Source organism: Heterocephalus glaber, unplaced genomic scaffold (assembly GCF_053883595.1).
Source record: "Heterocephalus glaber isolate CG9 unplaced genomic scaffold, H.glaber_assembly_v1.0 deba00001577, whole genome shotgun sequence".
In the NCBI taxonomy this organism is placed as follows: Eukaryota; Metazoa; Chordata; class Mammalia; order Rodentia; family Bathyergidae; genus Heterocephalus; species Heterocephalus glaber.
Genome location: NW_028258358.1, coordinates 13,607,157 through 13,625,966, shown reverse-complemented (window position 1 = coordinate 13,625,966; position 18,810 = coordinate 13,607,157).

Genomic DNA, 18,810 nt, shown 5'->3' with positions numbered 1-18,810 from the left:
ATAGAAGTTTCAAAGGTCAAAATTGAGGAGAAGTAGAATGTGGACTTTACCAAAGTGTGCTTCAGCAAACTAAGGAAGGAAATTTAAAAATACAGGAAACAGGTGAATCCAACACAGGAAAAAGTCAAATGCTATTCCCAAGTGGGGGGGGGGGGGGGGGTTACTCTTAGTCTGTCTCAAAGCAATCAGTTCAGTTAGGAAAAGATCAAGAAAAAAAATAGAATAGAGAGATTGCTTGGTGAGTATGATACATTTTTAGGAGTTTATATCTTTAGACAAGCAAGCAAAAAAAATGTAAGTAGATGATTGTTAATCCAAATTCTTTCTTGTGTAGAAACATATACATATGTGTTTTGGATATAACCAAATTTACCCTGTAAAAAAGGTTATTTTAACCAAAACTGTGATACAAATAAATTGGAAGAAAAGTGTGTTTGGTGGTTACCAGGTAAGAAATCTAAACCTTAAGTTTCTATAGTAAAAGTTTAATACCCACTTTAAAACACTTGGAGGTTAATCTAGGAAAGATAAAAACATGATTATCCTAGGACCAAAAAATTCCACTTGTAGAGACACTGCTGTGCCGAGGATACAAATGCCAGGATGTTCATAGAAGCATGGTTTATATCAGTTAAAAAATGGAATCAACACAAATTTTAATAGAAAAAATTTAAATAACTAAATTTTTTGGTACAGCTATAAAATAGAATTCTTTACAACAGGTTACTCAACCTCAGCATTATTGAAATTTTGGTCCAGAAATCTGTTTATCATCTACAGTGTTCTGTACACTGCGAGACGTTTAGCAGCATTCCTGGACTCTACCCATTAGACACTAGTAGCATGCTGCCAAGTTGTGGAAACCAAAATATTTCCAGATAGTGTCAAATATCTCCTGGGAGAAATCACCCACATACTTCACTGTAGTATGAGTCCATTAATATGAAATGCAAAATCTGGCAAAAACAAGCTATATTTTGAAGGAGTGATATGTAGTTGATAAAAATGAAGAAAAGCAAGGAAACTGTAGAAATGGTTGTCATTCTTGGGAAAGAGGGGACAGTTGTGACTTAGGAGACATATGCGATATGATTAAAATATACAGTGAATGTTTAAATTTTAAAATTGGATTCAATAAAAGACATAGTGCCATTAATCTCACTCAAAAACTCACTTTTGCTTAAAAGACACTTATCCCATCATTTTTGCTACTTTCTGAAGTAGTTCTGGAAATCCACTTTCATGAGCCTCTTTACAAGGTGTGATCCAAAATCTAGTGAATGCTACTGCTGAATGCCATCCACAGGAAAGGCAGGCTCATGGAAACATTATGCTGTGTCCTCGATCACCTTATTCACCCACATTTGGCACTATGCAACTTCTGGCTCTTCCCCAAAGTCAAAAAGACCCTAGCAGGTAAACATTTTGAACAAATACAGGGCATCAAGGCAGACGGGACAGTGCAACTAAAGATACTCATAAAAGAGGAGTACCAGAACTGCTTAGGAAAATCGCAAGAATGATAAGATAAAAGTGTTCAGGGCTGGGGATTTAGCTCAATAGTGCCACTGCCTGCCTGGCAATCAGAAGGTCCCAAGCTCAACCCCTGGTACCAAAAACAAAAAACAAAAAAAACAAAAAACAAAGATTGCTAACAAATATATAGTGTGAAAATGAGCAGAAGAGCCGGTATGAAATCAATCCCTTCTCTTCCATTTGTAAATATGAACAAGCTGATTTCATAAAGCTATGAACTGATTTACAGGCAAGGCCTACACATAGTTAGATGTTTTAAACTGTGTTACTTGTAAGTTGAACAATGAGTGAATTTTTTCTCACCACACATCCCATCACACCTCTAACCTAATACACATACACACACACACACACACACACACACACACACACGTAAACACTCCCCACCTCCAACCCCATAAACATTTTTAACGGCCAACACTGGATCAGAAAATGAAGTCCCTTCCTTTCCCCTAGTAGAAGCCTCTTTTATCTAACAGATTGCATCATGTTTCTCAATCTGTTTTTCTAAATTAAAAAGTCTCACCAATAAAGAACAAGAAACTAGAGACATTTATAGCTAAATGGATGCACATTGAGGCCATCCTCTTAAGTGAAATAAACAGGACACACTTGTGTAAATACCGAATAGTTTCTCTGGTGTGAGAAACTGCAAGTGTAAATAAGGACTAATAGGTATCATAGATAATGTGAAAAAGGAAGAAAAGGTGCAAGGGGGAAGGGGAAGTGGGAGGGCTAGGGGAAAAGAAAGAAGGGAATGGAATTAATATGAGAAAATGAAAAAATAGAAACAAAGTCTTTATAGATATGGAGAGGTGGAGGGGTTGAAGGGAGGGCAGGGGAAGGGAGAAAAAATAAGAACCAAGATGGATTATGTAAAGGTGCAAATTTCCAATGATTAGTGTCATTATATTGCATACCTTAAATGTACCGATATAATTAATTTTTTTTAAAGTCTCTTTTTGGAAAATTGGGGGTTTTTTGGGGGGGTGTCTAGAATCAAACTCAGGGCCTCGCACTTGCCAGACAGGTGCTTCACTGTTGAGCTATATACCAGGCCCCTGGAAAATCCTGTAAAGCCTCTAATGTATACTAAGTAGCTAATGTTCTCTTCTCTCCATTAATTCAGATTGGAACCCTCCGTTTTGAGGTAAGCAGTGAAGTTTCAAACTTATGCTTGCATAAGAACATATCTGCATCCAAATCTCATGAAAAATATCACACTAATAATCTCACACTAACTGTACCACTAGAAATTCTTGTTCTTATTGACTACACCGAGAGGAGGCTCATTTTTGGCACTCAAAACAGTGTTGTGCTCCCACGCCAAATCACCGAAGACTCATAGTGTCTGTAGAAATGAAGTCTTTTTAGCTTTACTTTCAAACCTGGGTACTTAATTGCTTAAAGGAGAAAAATCTACATTTTCAGGTGAATCAAATAAATGTAAAATGACGAAAAAGAATCTTCCTGTTTCTTTGTATTTTACACATTGGTTTATGGATAAATGACCATTAGGTATATATATATCTTTGTATAATCTGAGATAACAAAGAGTCAGAAACTGGAACAAGTTATTGTCTTTCATGACAATGCTTTTCACATGAACAAGAACACATGACTATATTCATCTCATGAAGATTGCAAAATGTCCACTTTAAAAATTCCTACTGAAAAAATATTTATTTTCTTACTGCTATTCTAAGCTACTTCATATCCAAAAAGTAAAGTATTTCTGTAATGAAAAGCAACATTTAGGAATAAGATCTTAATCTCTACCTAAATCCGTCTTTTCTGTAATTTAAAGAACTAATGACACCTTTATAAGGTATATTTATAAGGTAAGAACATTTCTTATTACAAATTTATAAAATTGAAATACACTCAATTTGAATATATATTTTATTGACAAATGTGCATTTTAAAAATGATTTGAATTCTCTGCTCCTAATTTCTGGACCAATTTACCAACATATGTAAAAATCCTTGGTTTAATCACATTTTCTGTTTCTCTTTTTCTCTAATCTCAACAAGTTTTATTTGCTTTTACCAATTTACTTATTTACCAATTTACAGATCACTTCTTATTCTTATTTTACCTGCCAGTAATAATAATGATCTGATGCTCTAGAGTCTCCAAAAGATGCTCCAAGGCATCTTGGGAGGAGAAAATAGCCTTTAGAGAAAACAAAGCTTAAGGAGTGTGGCTTCACAATATATTGCAAACACACTATCAAGTCAACACTAAGAAGTAAACATTCACACATACCTCTAGAATGGCTATAGTCAAAAAGACAGACAATAATAAGTGTTGCTGAAGGTGTAGAGAAATTAGAACTTTTATATATTGCTAGAAGGAATATTGTATTAGTCGACTGTCCTGTCACTGGCACACAATACTCAACACCCACAACATAAAGGAGAAGAGGTTTAATTTGGCTCAAGGTTGCAAGGAATTCAGCCCATACATGGCTGGCTTCAAAGCATAACCATCTCAAAGTGGAAGAGCATGGCAGAACAAAGCTACTTATTTCGTGGTAACCAGGAAGCAGAGTGGGGAAAGAGTGACAGAGTCTTTATATACACAAAGTTACACCTCCATGACCCACTCCTCACACTCAAATGTAAGGTATTTCTTAATCCTATCAAGTTCACATATCACAATTAATGGTCATAAATGTAAAATGGTATAACCACTTTGGAAAACAGATTAGTGATTTTTTAAAAAGTTGCACATACATATATAATATGACCAAGTTATTACATTCCTTATCTACCTAAGAGAAATGAAAACATATGTTCACACAAGGACTTGTAAAAAATATTCATGGTAGCTTTACTCACATATCCTGAAACTAGAAACAATTCAAATATCCATCAATTGGTGAATAGATAAACAGAATATAATATATCCACACAGTGAAATTCTATTCATCAATGAAAGGGAATAAGTACTGATAAATGCTACATCATGGATGATCCTAAAACATTGTACTAAGTCAAAACCAGATACAAAATCATGATCTTACTCTATAGTTCTATTTACATTAAATGTCCAGAAAAAACAAATCTATGAAGACAAAAAGTAGATTAATGCCTACTTAGCTGGGACTGGGAAAGGGAACTGATGGCAAATGGACATTTGTATTTTCCTGGGGTGATGTGAATGCTTAAAAAAATGGACTAGCAATGGTTGCAAAATTGTCAATTTCCTAAAAATTGCACTGTACTTAAATGAGATAAATTTTATGGTGCATAAATTATGTCTCAATGCTCGTTTTTTTTAGAATAGAAGTAAGTATTCACAAGGAATTTGTAAAGCCTGTAGAGAGGGATAGATATAGCATGCAAAAGTTTCAGAATACTACCAGTGACCCAGAACAGGTTAAATAAACTTACTCTGGGAAAAGCAAATGTTATCCTATTACATGATTCCCTGTGAGCTGGACACTAAACTCAGTGGTAGAGCTCTTGCCTAACACACATGAGACTCTGGGTTTGATCCCTAGCATTGCCAAAAAAAGGGAAAAAAAGATTCCATGTGCAGAATTTTTCAACCACAGTCCAAGGTAACTTTAATACCTTATTCTTTTATTGTGCACCCTGTAGAACAGTTGCATAGCTCCATGTAGATGGGAATTTGGTCCTGCCAGGAATTAGACATATCCTACAGCTTTTTTAATAGTAGCAAGTCTTTCCACTCATCCCTTTGTTTTTAATACTGTCTTGACCTATTTCCAGGCCCTGACTAAAGGCTGGATTAAGATCATACTCCAACCACTCCCCTTATCCGGTTTACACAGCACAGTCCTAATTGTTTCAGGGCCAAGTAACAGACAATTAGGAACAATCCTTTTGCCCTGGATCCTTCAAATATTCAAATTAGCCAATCCACAGGCCACCCAGAGCCCTAGGTAACCTCATCCCTTTGTCATATTGCCTCCTAGAAGTCCAGTTTACTGTAGCCCTGCCACCTAGAGGAACTCATGCTTGGCCTCCCCTATTGGCCTGTTCTCCTTTAGAGCTGTTTAGAACAGAGTTCAGCCTTTCTTCCATCCAAATGTCAAGGTGTTATACACCATCAGAAGGATCTTTAAATCATACAAAACAAAAAGTGGATGTTTGATGGCTAAGGGAGGAGATACTCACACAGGTCCTTATATCTCCAGGACATTGGAATATACTTGGCAAAACTTCTCACGTGCTAAATACTGTATGAAGTCAGTCTAACTGGCTTGGAAGTATCTGGTTTTCATTTTATTTCAAGTCTGATATAGCTACCGGATCTCTCTAAAACATTTGTCCATGTTCATTTATTCTCAGACAAAGGGACAAGTAATCACAAAACTGACTCTGACAAAGAGCCAAAATCTGCACTCTTCTTTTTTTCTTTTTAAAAAATATAGTCATTATTCTCCCAGGATTTTTTGGTATATCCTAGAAGACTTTTGACAAATGAAAAGTCACTGATATCGTGGTAGCCCAGGTATCTTTTCTTTAATACAATTGGAAGCACAGCTTTTTCACACTTATAAAATGTAAAACTGAGTTGCAAAATTACAAACAGCACTGATATCCTTCATGATTGACTGGTGTGCCAGCTATTTAGAGGGACTTTGGATAATTAAAAATATTCCCCATCCTGCTTCCCTCCTATTTCCAAAGAGCTGGATGTTATGGTTAGAGGGTGCTGGTTGAGCAAGTAGCATTTAGTGGTTCCAGATTTTCTTTGGTAAACTCTTACATACAACAAATCAGCTGTATGACGTACTTTAGTGAAGAGGAATGTGTTGTTTATTCTCTTCTCATGTTTGTCTGGGAGATAGTTATCATTTTCCTCTCTCAGAGGTCAGCTTTTCAGATGGCTCACTTTGCAGGAGATTCAACAGACAAAGCATATAGACAGTAAGATGTCTATCAGAAGTGTGTCCTGCCTTCAATGATTCATTTGTTGTAATCACAACTAAATTGTTCTTAAGTATTTTTAGATTAGCTTCCCAACATTACCAGTGACTAGAAGATTCAAGTTGAGATACTGGATGGAAAGCCTCTCAGAGAGCAAAAAAGAGCTAGTAGAAATGAAAGATACTAAAACTCATTCAAACAGGTATTGGATTTACTAGATAAAATTTATTCACTAGATAAAATTCATTTGGATTGCTATGGACCTCTGAAGACCCATTCAACTAAATCATCAAATAAAGTTTCTGAGAGAAAAACAGTCTGTGGAGATTACTTAAATCTCCACAGCCTCCTACTCTTGAAATATCCTCTTCCCTAGTTTTGCAAAGTACTAGAGATTGAAGGCAGGGAAAGGGAGATGGATAACACTCCTGAATATAGTTACTGCCTCCAGAATTTCCTTGGTAAAGGGTACCACTGTTAAATAAGAAGAATACAATTCATTAGCCCAGATAGGTTTATCTAGTTGACAGAGAGTAAATCCTAAAATAAGGTACTTCAACACAGCCTGGATAACTAAAAGCTATTTTGAGTACTACAAACCTTAAAAAAAAATTTATTCTTTTATGTTTTTAGTTTATTTGCACAAACATCACAGCTTTACTAGGACTGAGCCAACTGTTATCAAAAACTTGCTATAATTCCAGTATGTTTGGCATGCACCCTGAAAAAGACATGGGTATTTTTCCTACACAAACTTTATTTCCATATAAAATTTGAGACAGTCCACAACAATGTATGTAAACTGAAGAAACTGATCATTTAGAAGTATGAATGTATCAAAAACCCTTTTAAATAATTAAAAACTAAAACTAGACCTTTATCTTCTCTATGAATGTAAATAATTCGTTATGAGCCAACTACCATGCTAATACAGCATGTAATTTTTCAGTATCAGAAAATAAGAAATCTTGTAGGGCACAGTGGCACATGCCTGTAATCCCAGCTGCTCAGAGGCTGAGGCAGGAAGATTACAAATTCAAGGCCAACCTGGGAAACTTGTTGAGACCCTGTCCTAAAATTTTAAAAGAATGAAAAACAACAAAAAAGAGAAAGTCCTGGGGGATGTAGCTCAGTGGTAGAGTGCCTCTGGGTTCAATCCCCAGTATTAGAGAAAAAATAAAAAAGACTCATGTATTAAAGATTTGATATACAATGCAATGACTTTCAGAGGTGGAGCCTATAGATTTAATTGGATCATAAAATTTGATGGCAATATTGGGAAGTGATGGAAACAGGAGTAGGACTTAGTTGAAAGGAATGGATTACGAGAGTGTAACCACTGGGACTCTGCCAGTCCCTGGTGCTTTCCTCTCTGACTCTTTCTCTTTCTACTTCCTGGCTGCGAGGAGGTGAGCTACTTTCCTCCTTCATACTCTTCCTCCATGATGTTTTTGACTTGTTATGAGTCTAAAAGCAATGGAACCAGCTAACCATTAACTGAAACCTCTGAAACCATGAGCCAAAATAAACCCTTTCTTATTTGTTTTCACAGGTATTTGGTCACAGCAACAAAGAGCTGACAAACACATATAGTACATATTTACAAGGCACTAAGTAACGTAGGGGAAAAATCCTAAATAATCTAAAATCAATTGCAAAATGGGAACTCATATATGTATCCTTGAGATTATGCATCTCCAATATTTGTAAGAGAACAATTCCTACAAAGCTTTACAACATTCTGAATGAAAATATAAACAAGGCAACTATACACCCCACAAAAAAGGTATGAATGTAAACACATATTTTGAAAAAGAAAAGCATCTTAAACTTCATTTTAAATTATATTTAACTGCATGTAAATATGAGCCAGCATTTACAACATCATGACTTTAAGTCCACCCCATACACATTTATTAATGGAAATTTGTCAACTTGTCACATGCAGTGATAGATTTCAATGCCCAGTCTTTCACAAAGGAGCCAAAAAAATACACTGGAGGAAAGACAGACTCTTTAGTAAGAGGCGCTGATAAAACTGTTTATCCACATGCAGAAGATTGAGTTTAGACCTATATAGCTCATCATATACTAAACTAAAATCAAGATGGATCAAAGATATAAATGTTAAAACACAAACAATCTGATAAAAAATAAAATAGATAAAAACTCTTGAAGATACAGGCATAGATAAGGACTTTCTAAACAGAACACCAATGCCTCCAGAAATAACACCAAGAATCAACAAGTGGGATCATATCACACTCTTCTTTTGGTTTTTTTGCACAAAGAAGCAACCAAAAGAGTAAAGAGACAATCTACAGAATGGGAAAAAAATGTTTCCAGCTATTCCACAGACAGAGGACTAATATCTAGAATATATAAAGAACTAAAAAAATTAGATTTCCCTCAATCAAAAAAATGGACAGCAAAATGAATACAGACACTTCTCAGAAGAAGAGGTGCAAACGGCCAGTAAATACATGAAAAAATGCTGATCCTCACTGGCCATCAGAGAAATACAAATTAAAACTACACAGAGATACCATCTTACCCCAGAAAGATTGGCTACTCTCAAAAAAAATCTAGTAATAACAAATGCTGGGTAGGATATAGGAGAAAAAGGAACTCCTCTACACTGTTGGTGGGAATAAAAACTAGTACAATCACTGTGGAAATCAGCATGGTGATTCCTCAGAAAACTAGAAAAAAAATAGAGAGAGAGAGAGAGAAAGAGAGAGAGAGAGAGGGCTGGGGATTTAGCTCAGTGATTCTGGCACCTGCCTCGCAAGCGCAAGGTCCTGAGTTCAATCCCTGGTACCAAAAACAGTTAGAAAAAAAAAAAAAAAATATATATATATATATATATGTATATATGTATGGAGAGAAAGAGAGAGAAGAGAGAGGTAAATAAATAAATAAAACGTAGGGAGAAGTTCAAATACTTCCCCGAATTACACATTCTGTTGTTTCAAAAATACTTCAATATATATGCTAGTTTGTTTCATTTATACTACTAGTTTATCTTAGTTCATTAAAAAGAAATTTTGAAAGAAAAGAAGAAATTTTTTGTTATTATCTGTTTGTTTCTTTTTTGTAAGAATCTTTATGGTTATGTGTTGCAATCTGAGTGACTATTTTGAGGATAAGAATACACATGTATTAACTATTGTTATTGTTTTATTATTTTGTTATAAAATTTTGCTTTTTATAAAATAGAGAAAAAACCTTTAGGATGATCTGAAAAATAAATATAAGTATCACTGATTTAAGAATCTATATTCTATTACTCAGCATGATTAGGGTGTCAGAGCAGCCTTCATTCAAAGAAAGTTGCAAGCTGCTAGACTATACTAAATATAAAGGCAAAAGAGGAATGATAGCTGAAGAGATGGCAGGCTGAAGCACTAAGACATGCTGCTGAAGATGGGTAAAGACAAGTGTCCTTGCTATATCCATTTCACTGTGAAGTGATTTTTGTCCTCTTCCTATCAAGTTTAAGTGTATTCTGATTTTGGATAAAATCGTTAGGCTTATGTATTTCATATTAAGAGATCCACACTTTAAGCCTTAGGGTATAGATGTTTATATTTTGTCTAGTCATCGTAAGTATCCTTGAGCCAAAATCATTTACCTGTTTCATTTTAGACACTCATCACAATTCTCAGAATATTACTCAGATTCTTTGGCGCTAAAACAGAAAAGCTCCATAAAAATCAGAATTTGTCTCCATGGCATTTTTGTGAACTTTAATTTCCTTTCAGTTCAGGTTTAGAAAAATTATAAAACTTTAATGCAGTTCATATAACTATTTTTTATTTTTTAAAAAACATGTTTTTCTCTCTTCAGTACTAGACTCTTTATTGGAAATTGTCTTAGTCACTTTCCTGTTCCTGGGACAAAATACCCAACACCCATGAGGTAAAGGAGGAGAACTTTATTTGGACTCATGGTTTTTAGAGGTTTCAGTCCATTGTCGGCTGACTCCAAGGAAGAGCCACGTGGCAGAGGAAGAAAGCAACTCAAACCATAGCAGCCAGGAATCAGAGAGAGGAGAGAGCTAGGGAAAGAGATACAACTTTGTAGGTCATGCCCCAGAGACCCGCCTCTTCCAACCAGGCTTCTCCTCCTAACATCACATTTAGACCTACTACACTCATGATCCAATCACATTCCAAAACCCCACCTCTGAGAACATGAGAGTTGGGGGCGGGGGGGTCATTCTTGATCTAAACCATAACAGAAAAATAAGTGGAAAAATTCAAATGGAATATTCACATGTTCTTCTATAACACCTAGTCCTATAATTCATATGATGACAACCTTAAGTAACTAAAATGTCAACTAGTTAGAATGAAAGAGCTCCAAGGAAAGACATGAGTCCTTGCACAGGTTCCTACTACTTCAGTGTTATAAACTATATCATGCATGAGTACAAGTGCTTGAAAATTATAAAACCCTGATGAAAATCCTAGCTCCACCTGTAAGCTCTACTTTTACCCAAGCACAGCAGAAATAAATCTTCCCATGGATTGCAAATAAAGCATTACATTTAACATCCACCCAATATTGCTGCCCTTTAAATCAATATAGAATACTTGCTCCACTGAATTCAGAATTCAATCTCATCCATCATCTGATAGAGGTGCCATGTATCTCAGAGTTGAGAGAAAATATAAATAACTAATCCAAACATCAATGAGCATCTCCAGGTTCTTCCTCATGAGACCTCTTGCCTTGAACACCAACATTTTGCCTGTTTTCATCTGAAATTCCCAAGCAACACCATTAGTCCCTCTCCTTGATGATGAAGGGAAAGCAACACTTCCCACAAATTCCAATCTAATTTTAACTTTTCCTTAGCTCCTTCTCAGCACATGAACACATACACACTTCCACCTTCCAGTGACTCATATGAAGTAACAGAGAGATGAGCAGAGTCCAGGAAGGACCATCTGTTAGGATTAACCCTATCTACTGCTTCCCATGGCAGCTCTAGCCAACAGGTTTGAAGTTATTTGAGGCCAGAACCAGGGCTTGGTGGTTCTTTCAGCTGTCTTTTGTTGTTGTTGTTTTTGGAGTATTTTGCATTTTCAGAGTTGTATTTCATCGGAGTTTTTAGAGGCTCTTGAATCCACTGTCAGTAAAGTAAGCAGAATATCAGTCTCCCTGTCACATAAATCACACAGGTCCTACAACAGAAAAAACTGAACCCTGCTACATTTGGTTGTTTAGATATGGTTTGAAATTATATAGGTTAGAGTCAAATAATGCCCTGAATATTATTACAACAAGACTACATATATAAATAATCTCTTTTCATTTTCAAGGACCAAAAGACTAGTATGGAATACACAGGAACTGTGAGTGTAGGGCAGCATGACTACTCATATGTCCAGATTATGTCTAGCCTTTAGCCATGTAAAATGTGTTTAGCCTGTTAGCTTTATCAGTGGAGTGGATCAAGTGAAACAGTATTCTCTTGGTTTTTCTTTTTTATCTTAGTTTGAAACTGGGTTGTTCTGGCAGTAAATAGTAAATGCCCATTTTATTTTATTTTTTTTGCTTAATTTATTGGTACATTTTAAGTATACAATACATTTACATTTATCATTGGGTGCTTGTACCTGTACATGGTGTATCTTGGTTCTTATGCTTTCCCCATTCCCTGTGCCCATTTCAAAAATGGGCATCCAAAATGAACGGAAATTTCTCAGGCAAAGAAGTAAAAGCAGCAAATAAGCATATGAAAAAATGTTCAACATCACTGGTCATTCGAGAGATGCAGATGAAAACAACACCGAGATTCCACCTCACCCCAAAAAGAATGGCTGCTATCAAGAAATCAACCAATAACAAATGCTGGCAGGGATGTGGGGAGAAAAAAAACCCTTCTCCATTGTTGGTGGGAGTGCAGACTGGTGCAACCACTGTGGAAATCAGTATGGAGATACCTCAAAGAACTAGGATTAGAGCTCCCATTTGACCCAGCTATTCCCCTGCTGGGTATCTTCCCAAAAGAATTAAAAGAATCATACCACACCAATATATGTGCACCCATGTTTATAACAGCACAGTTTGTAATAGCTAAAGCTTGGAAACAGCCCAAGTGCCCATCAACTGGAAACTGGATAAAGAAGATATGGCTTTGTTTATAAAATGGAGTACTACTCAGCCATAAAGAATGAGAAACTAGAGACATTTATAGCTAAATGGATGCAAATTGAGGCCATCCTCTTAAGTGAAATAAATAGGACACACATGTGTAAATACCAAATAGTTTCTCTAGTGTGAGAAACTGAAAGTGTAAATAATGATTAAATGAATAATTGATAATTTGAAATAGGAAGAAAAAGTTGAAAGGGATGGGGAAATCAGAGGGGAAGGGGAAAGGAAAGAAGGGAAAGGAAAAATTATGAGAAAAGGAAAAAATGGAAGCAGTCTTTGTAAATAGGGAAGGGTAGAGGGAGTGAAGGGAGGGCAGGGAATGGGGAAAAAATAAAAACCAAGATACATCTTTCAGCTGTTCTTAGGAAGACAGCATCTGCAGCTGTTTCCATGCAATGGTTCTTGATGATGTACATGACTTTTCATCCATGACCACGTTCTTCAGCTGTTTCTTGAGTCCTGAAGAACTGTGTCAACATTACCACCACTGACCAGTGCTGTCCCAGTGGGAATTTCAGAGATGTATAGCTCTTCCAGAGAAAGGATTTAAGGCACAATTGACCCCAGAGTCTTGCTGTACTGTGACACTTCCCAAATTTTCCCAAAAAATTCCACTGATGGCTAAGAAGAGAGGATGTGTGACCTTCAGGGTTTTGAGACTTAACAAGAAGTTGCACAGATGTAGGAAATTTTCCAAGCACAAACCTCTTTGATGTCTCATATTGCAACTTCAATATCTATGTGATTTTTGAAATTTATTTCATAATACAATTATTTTTTAATGATAAATGTTTCTCTCCCTGCCATAGCCTTCTAATACCTTAGAAATTATAGTATTCCTGATGAAGGTATCCTGTTTATCTTTTGTGTTGCAAACCTAAGAAACCTTTGTATTTCACTGCAGGGATGATGATGATGATGATGATGGAGATGGTGGTGGTGATGAAAGCAACAACAATGCTGTCCACAAAAATAGCTAGGGTTTGTTGAGTGGTTAGCATACACCAGGAGTTGTACAAAGCCCTACGCAAGCATGGTTTCATTTAATTTTTAAAACAACATTGTCAATTAGTACAAGAATTACTCTCCTTTTGCAGATGAACTAAATGAGGGACAAAGGAGTTATAACTTACAATTTACAAATTTTCATCTACAAAGTTGATGAGTCACAATACAAAATCTCACTGTGGTGGAAATTATTTATTTTTGTTTTTATTACTTACTTTACTTATTTATGGATGGATTGAACCCAAGTCTTTTGCACTGAGCTACATCCCCAATCTGATCTTCAAATTTAAAGACAGGGTTTTGCTACATTGCTAAATTGCCTAGGCTGGACTTGAACTGACAATCCTCTTGCTTCCACCTCCCAAAATGCCGGCATTATAGGCATGTGCTACCATGCTCGCTTCACTTATTTTTCTCATTCTTCATTAATAAGAGGGTCTAATAATTTCCTGCCACAAATCTTAGGGAACCTCAGCACCCAGCACTTCAGGAAGCTCTTGAATCAGCTAATACAGACCCGATAGTAACTAGGCAAGCAGAATGAGGGTATTTAGGGACAGAACTAAATAATGCCTAAATACATTTATCTGTTAAATTCTTTATCAATTTTCAGGTATTTTATCAAGTTCTAGGTGGAAGTGATTTCATAAATGAATTCTCTACTACCCGCAGAGTAAATACTCGGTATTAGTAACAATAAGGTTTAGTGTCATACTTCTGGAAGGCCTCTAAGCTCTGTTTCCTTTACACCCTAAGGCAGAACTCTGGCCCTTACCTGTCTTACTTCTCAGAGGTAGCCTTTTCCCTTGAAGTTTCTTACTCTGCTTTCATCAGCATTCCCCAGTTAGTGGTTGAACTTTGGATAACTCAGAAACTTGGCCAAAGGTGAGCTAGATCTTTATAATTATCTCTTCTCAGAACACTGGTATATTTGTGCAAATCAGGTCTCAGGAATATTCCTGGCCTCTCTATGCTTCCAAAGCTAGATCTGGAAACTAATTCTCAGGGTTAGGTTGTATGGGTTAACAGTAAAAGGCCTTTTAACAGGGTTCTTTGTTTCTTTACCTGGCCAAAAATTTCCTCCTTGACCTACTTTAAAGAAGTAGCTTCAGAACCAGTCTCTACAGGAAGTACTCATTTTAGTAGTGTCCCAATGTCTTTTGTAAAACTTTGGCTGAACCTGTAAGTCATTCTCAAGACCTTTATATGAGTGTCATCCCAAGAAATTTCTATTTTAAATTTTGTTCCAAATATATGTCATCTCTAAAAAAGAACCTTTATACTTTTCATGCAGAAAATGGAAGCTATGTTACAAGTTTTCTCTTTGCATTGTTTGCCAGGAACTTTGAACTCAATTTAATATCCAAATGAGGTAATTAAGTTTATTTTAGGTGCTTCCTAGACTTTTTGTTTTGTTTGTTTGTTTGTTTGGGTGCTGAAGGTCTCCACATTGAGCTACATCCTCAGCCCCACTCTCCCCTGAGACAGGTACTCACTAAGTCATTAAATTTCCCAGACTGGGCTCTAACTAGTCATCCTCAGCCTTCCATAGTATACCACCACATCCAGCTTGCTACCATTTCTGAATACTCCAAGATACTTCAGCAATTTTCCACTCTAGCTGCACATTAGAATCTTCTCTGTTTCAAAAATAACTGATGGGCTGCCACCCCAAGCTCCTAGGGCAGAGAAGCTGAGCCGCACAGGCACCAGAGGCACCCCCCACCCCCATGGAAATGAGAAGACACATAAACAAGCCTCAAAAACAGACTTATGGATCACCTACAGCAATTACAAAGGAAAATGAGATGGAACAATCTCATACTCAACCACCTGGACTCTTTGAACTGGCAAAAAAAGAGGATCTGGGAAAAATGAAATCAGAAATAATTATTCAGATAACAGCAAAGATTTTGCTCATGGTGCAAGACATGATTAATAAATCTAGAGAAGACACAGATAAAAAAAATACAGGATCTGAGGAACATGATGGAATCCCAACATAGGAAACAAATGGAATTCACAAAACAGATGCAAACAGATTTCCAAGAGATTAAAAACTCCATCAAAAGTCTGCGCAGCAGAATGAACCAATGTGAGGATAGAATTTCAGATATAGAAGAAAAGATTGCAATTAGTGACCAGGAAAAGAAAAATTGCTTTAAAATTATAAAGGAACATGAAAAATCAATCCAGCAGTTGCTAGACGATGCAAAGAAGACTAACATAAGACTGATTGGAGTCAATGAAGAAAGAGGAGAGAGTACAGATGACATAAAAAAACCGTTCACAGAAATGATGGCAGAAAACTTCCCAAGGAGGGGAAAAGAACTTGACATACAGGTAAGTGAGGCATATAGGACTCCAAATAGACTTGATCAAAAAAAATCTACACATGGGCATATAATAGTTAGGATTCCAGAAATCCAACAGAAGAACAAAATTCTACAAGCAGTGAGAGAAAAGAAACAAATCACATACAAAGGAAAGCCCATCAGAATCACAGCAGACTTCCTTTTTTTTTTTTTTTTTTTTTTTTACAGCATACTTCTCAATGCAAACCCTCAAGGCAAGAAGAGCTTGGAGTGATGTGTTTCAAGCCCTAAAGGAAAACAGCCTCCAACTCAGATTGATGTACCCTGCAAAACTATCTTTCAAAATTGATGGAGAAATAAGAGACTGTCATGATAAAGAGCACCTCAGGAACTTCATGAATACCAAACCGGCACTCCAAAAAATTTTAGACAATACCCTAGGAAAAGACAATGAGGATCACAACCCCAGGAAACCAAGCAGAGCGAATCCATTGGGCGTGACAAATTAAATGCAAAGGGGGTGAATCCAACAAAAAGAAAAGGTCATGACAAGGCTTTTAAAACTTTTAACTTCATCTCCCTAATGAGTGTATAATTCAATCTTGTTATTGTACTGATTACTATTTTTCTGATTCTAGAGTTGTACACCTTTCCTTGTGCTGTACTGGTTATTTGTCATCTTCTTATGTCTACTTTTTAATTGGGTTGTCTATTAATGAGCTCTAAGAATTCTTTACATATTCTGCTCATGGGTTATATGCATTGCAAATATGGTTTGTTTAAGGACTACTTTTCATTTTAATGATGTCATTTAAAGTTCAAAATTTTGATGGAATCTCATTTATCAATTTTTTTCTTTTATGCAAAATGTCTTTTGTATACTAGGTAGTTCTGGCCGACCCTGAATTCAGAAATATTTTCCCTTATAATTTCTTCTTAAAGTTTTATACTTTTAGGTTTTCATATTTAGGTTCATAGATCCCTTCAAGTTATTTTCATGTATGGAAATAAAGGCTTGAGGTTAATTTTTTATATATGGATACCAGGTGTTCTAGCGCCGTTTGCTGAAAACACTATCTCTTCCTCGGCTCTTGAATTGAGTTTATATTCTATAAAATGCTAATGTTAAATAATCTTTCAAAATGCAGTGGACCATATATGTATGGTTCTATTTCTAGATTCTCTGTTTTATTCAAATGATCTATGTCTTTCCTTACACCAACACTGCCTTGATTACTGTAGCTTTAGAAGAAGTCTTAAAATTAGGTACTAAATGTCTTCCAACACTGTTTTTTTGGTTTTTTTTTTAAACTTTTCTAGGTCCTTTGTACTCCTACATAACTTTTAAATTTCAATATCCAATTCTTTATTTATAGCAAGTTTACACAGACCTGAATTTTTATATATACCTTGTGTTTTCTAATCCTGTTAAATTCAAATACAAGTTCTAGGGGCTCCAAGAGATTTCTTAGTATTTTCTCTGTAGATGATCATTTCATCTACATATAAAGATTTTGCTTCTACCTTGCCAATCCTATCCTAATTGTGTCATTTTATTACCAGACTATTTTGGTGGGGACTAAGTTTCAAAGTTTAATGGACAGATAAAGAGTAAGCATATCTACCTTTGTTCCCCACCTTAAGGAGAAAGCATTGTATCTTCTCCATTCATATAAGGCATTCTCACTGGAAGTATGGAATACATGTCTTTAATCTGTTGAGAGGTTCTGTTCTACTTCTAGTCTCCTAATAGCTTTTACCATGAACAGCTGTAGAATTTAGTTCAATACTTTTTCTCCAACTAGTGACAGGATCATGTGGCTTTTTCCTGTCCTCTGTTAAAATGATGACTTTTGGGGGTGGGTCTTCCAATGCTGAACCAACACTGCCATCCCTATAACAAAACCACTTTCTACATCCTGCCAGATCTGACTTCTAAGAGTTTGTTTTGTTAAACAAATTTCTATCTATGTTCATACTTCTTTCTTCTATAATCTTTTTTTTTAATTAAATTCTTCTATTGGTACATTGTAGGTATACAACACAATTACATTTCTCATTGGGAATTGTACCTTTACATAATGCATCTTGGTTCTTATTTTTTCCCCATTCCTGGCCCTCCCTTCATGCCCTCCACCCTTCCCTATTTACAAAGACTTTATTTCCATTTTTTCCATTTCTAAGCATTTTTCCTTTCCTTTCTTTCTTTTCCCTTGCCCCTCCCACGACCCTTACCCCTTTGGACCTTTTCTTCCTACTTTGCATTATCAATTATTCATTCTAATCATTGGTACATTTTAGGTATACAATATAATGACACTATTATCTTTATCCAGTTTTAGGATTAGCACAATGTTGAGTTCCTAAAATGAGGGGAGAAGTGTTCCTTCTTTTTTCTACTTCAATTGTTTGATATAATTTATCAGTTAAAATGTATATGAGCCTGCTGTTGTCATACAGGTAGGTTTTCAAGCTAGGAATATACTTTCTTTAATAGGTGCTATTCAAATTTTATATTTTCCCCAGAGTCAGTTTCATTAATTTGTCTTCCAAGGTACTTCTTAGAAGTTGTCAAATTTATTTCAAAACAGATTTTTGAAATATGCTTTCTTTGTCCTTTTAAATTCTGTAAAATCTGTGGTAATGTCGCCTAGATCTTGATATTGTAATTTTAAAAATGTATAATTGATATTGTGTAACAGGAAGAAAAGGTCTAAAGGAGCAGGGGAAGTGGGAAGGGTAGGGGAAAGGAAAATAGGGAAAAGAAAAAATATGAGAAAAGAAAAAAATGGAAACAAAGTCTTTGCAAATAGGGAAGGGTGGAAGGGGTGAAGGGAGGTCAAGGGAAGGGGAAAAAAAAAGAGCCAAGATACTCATG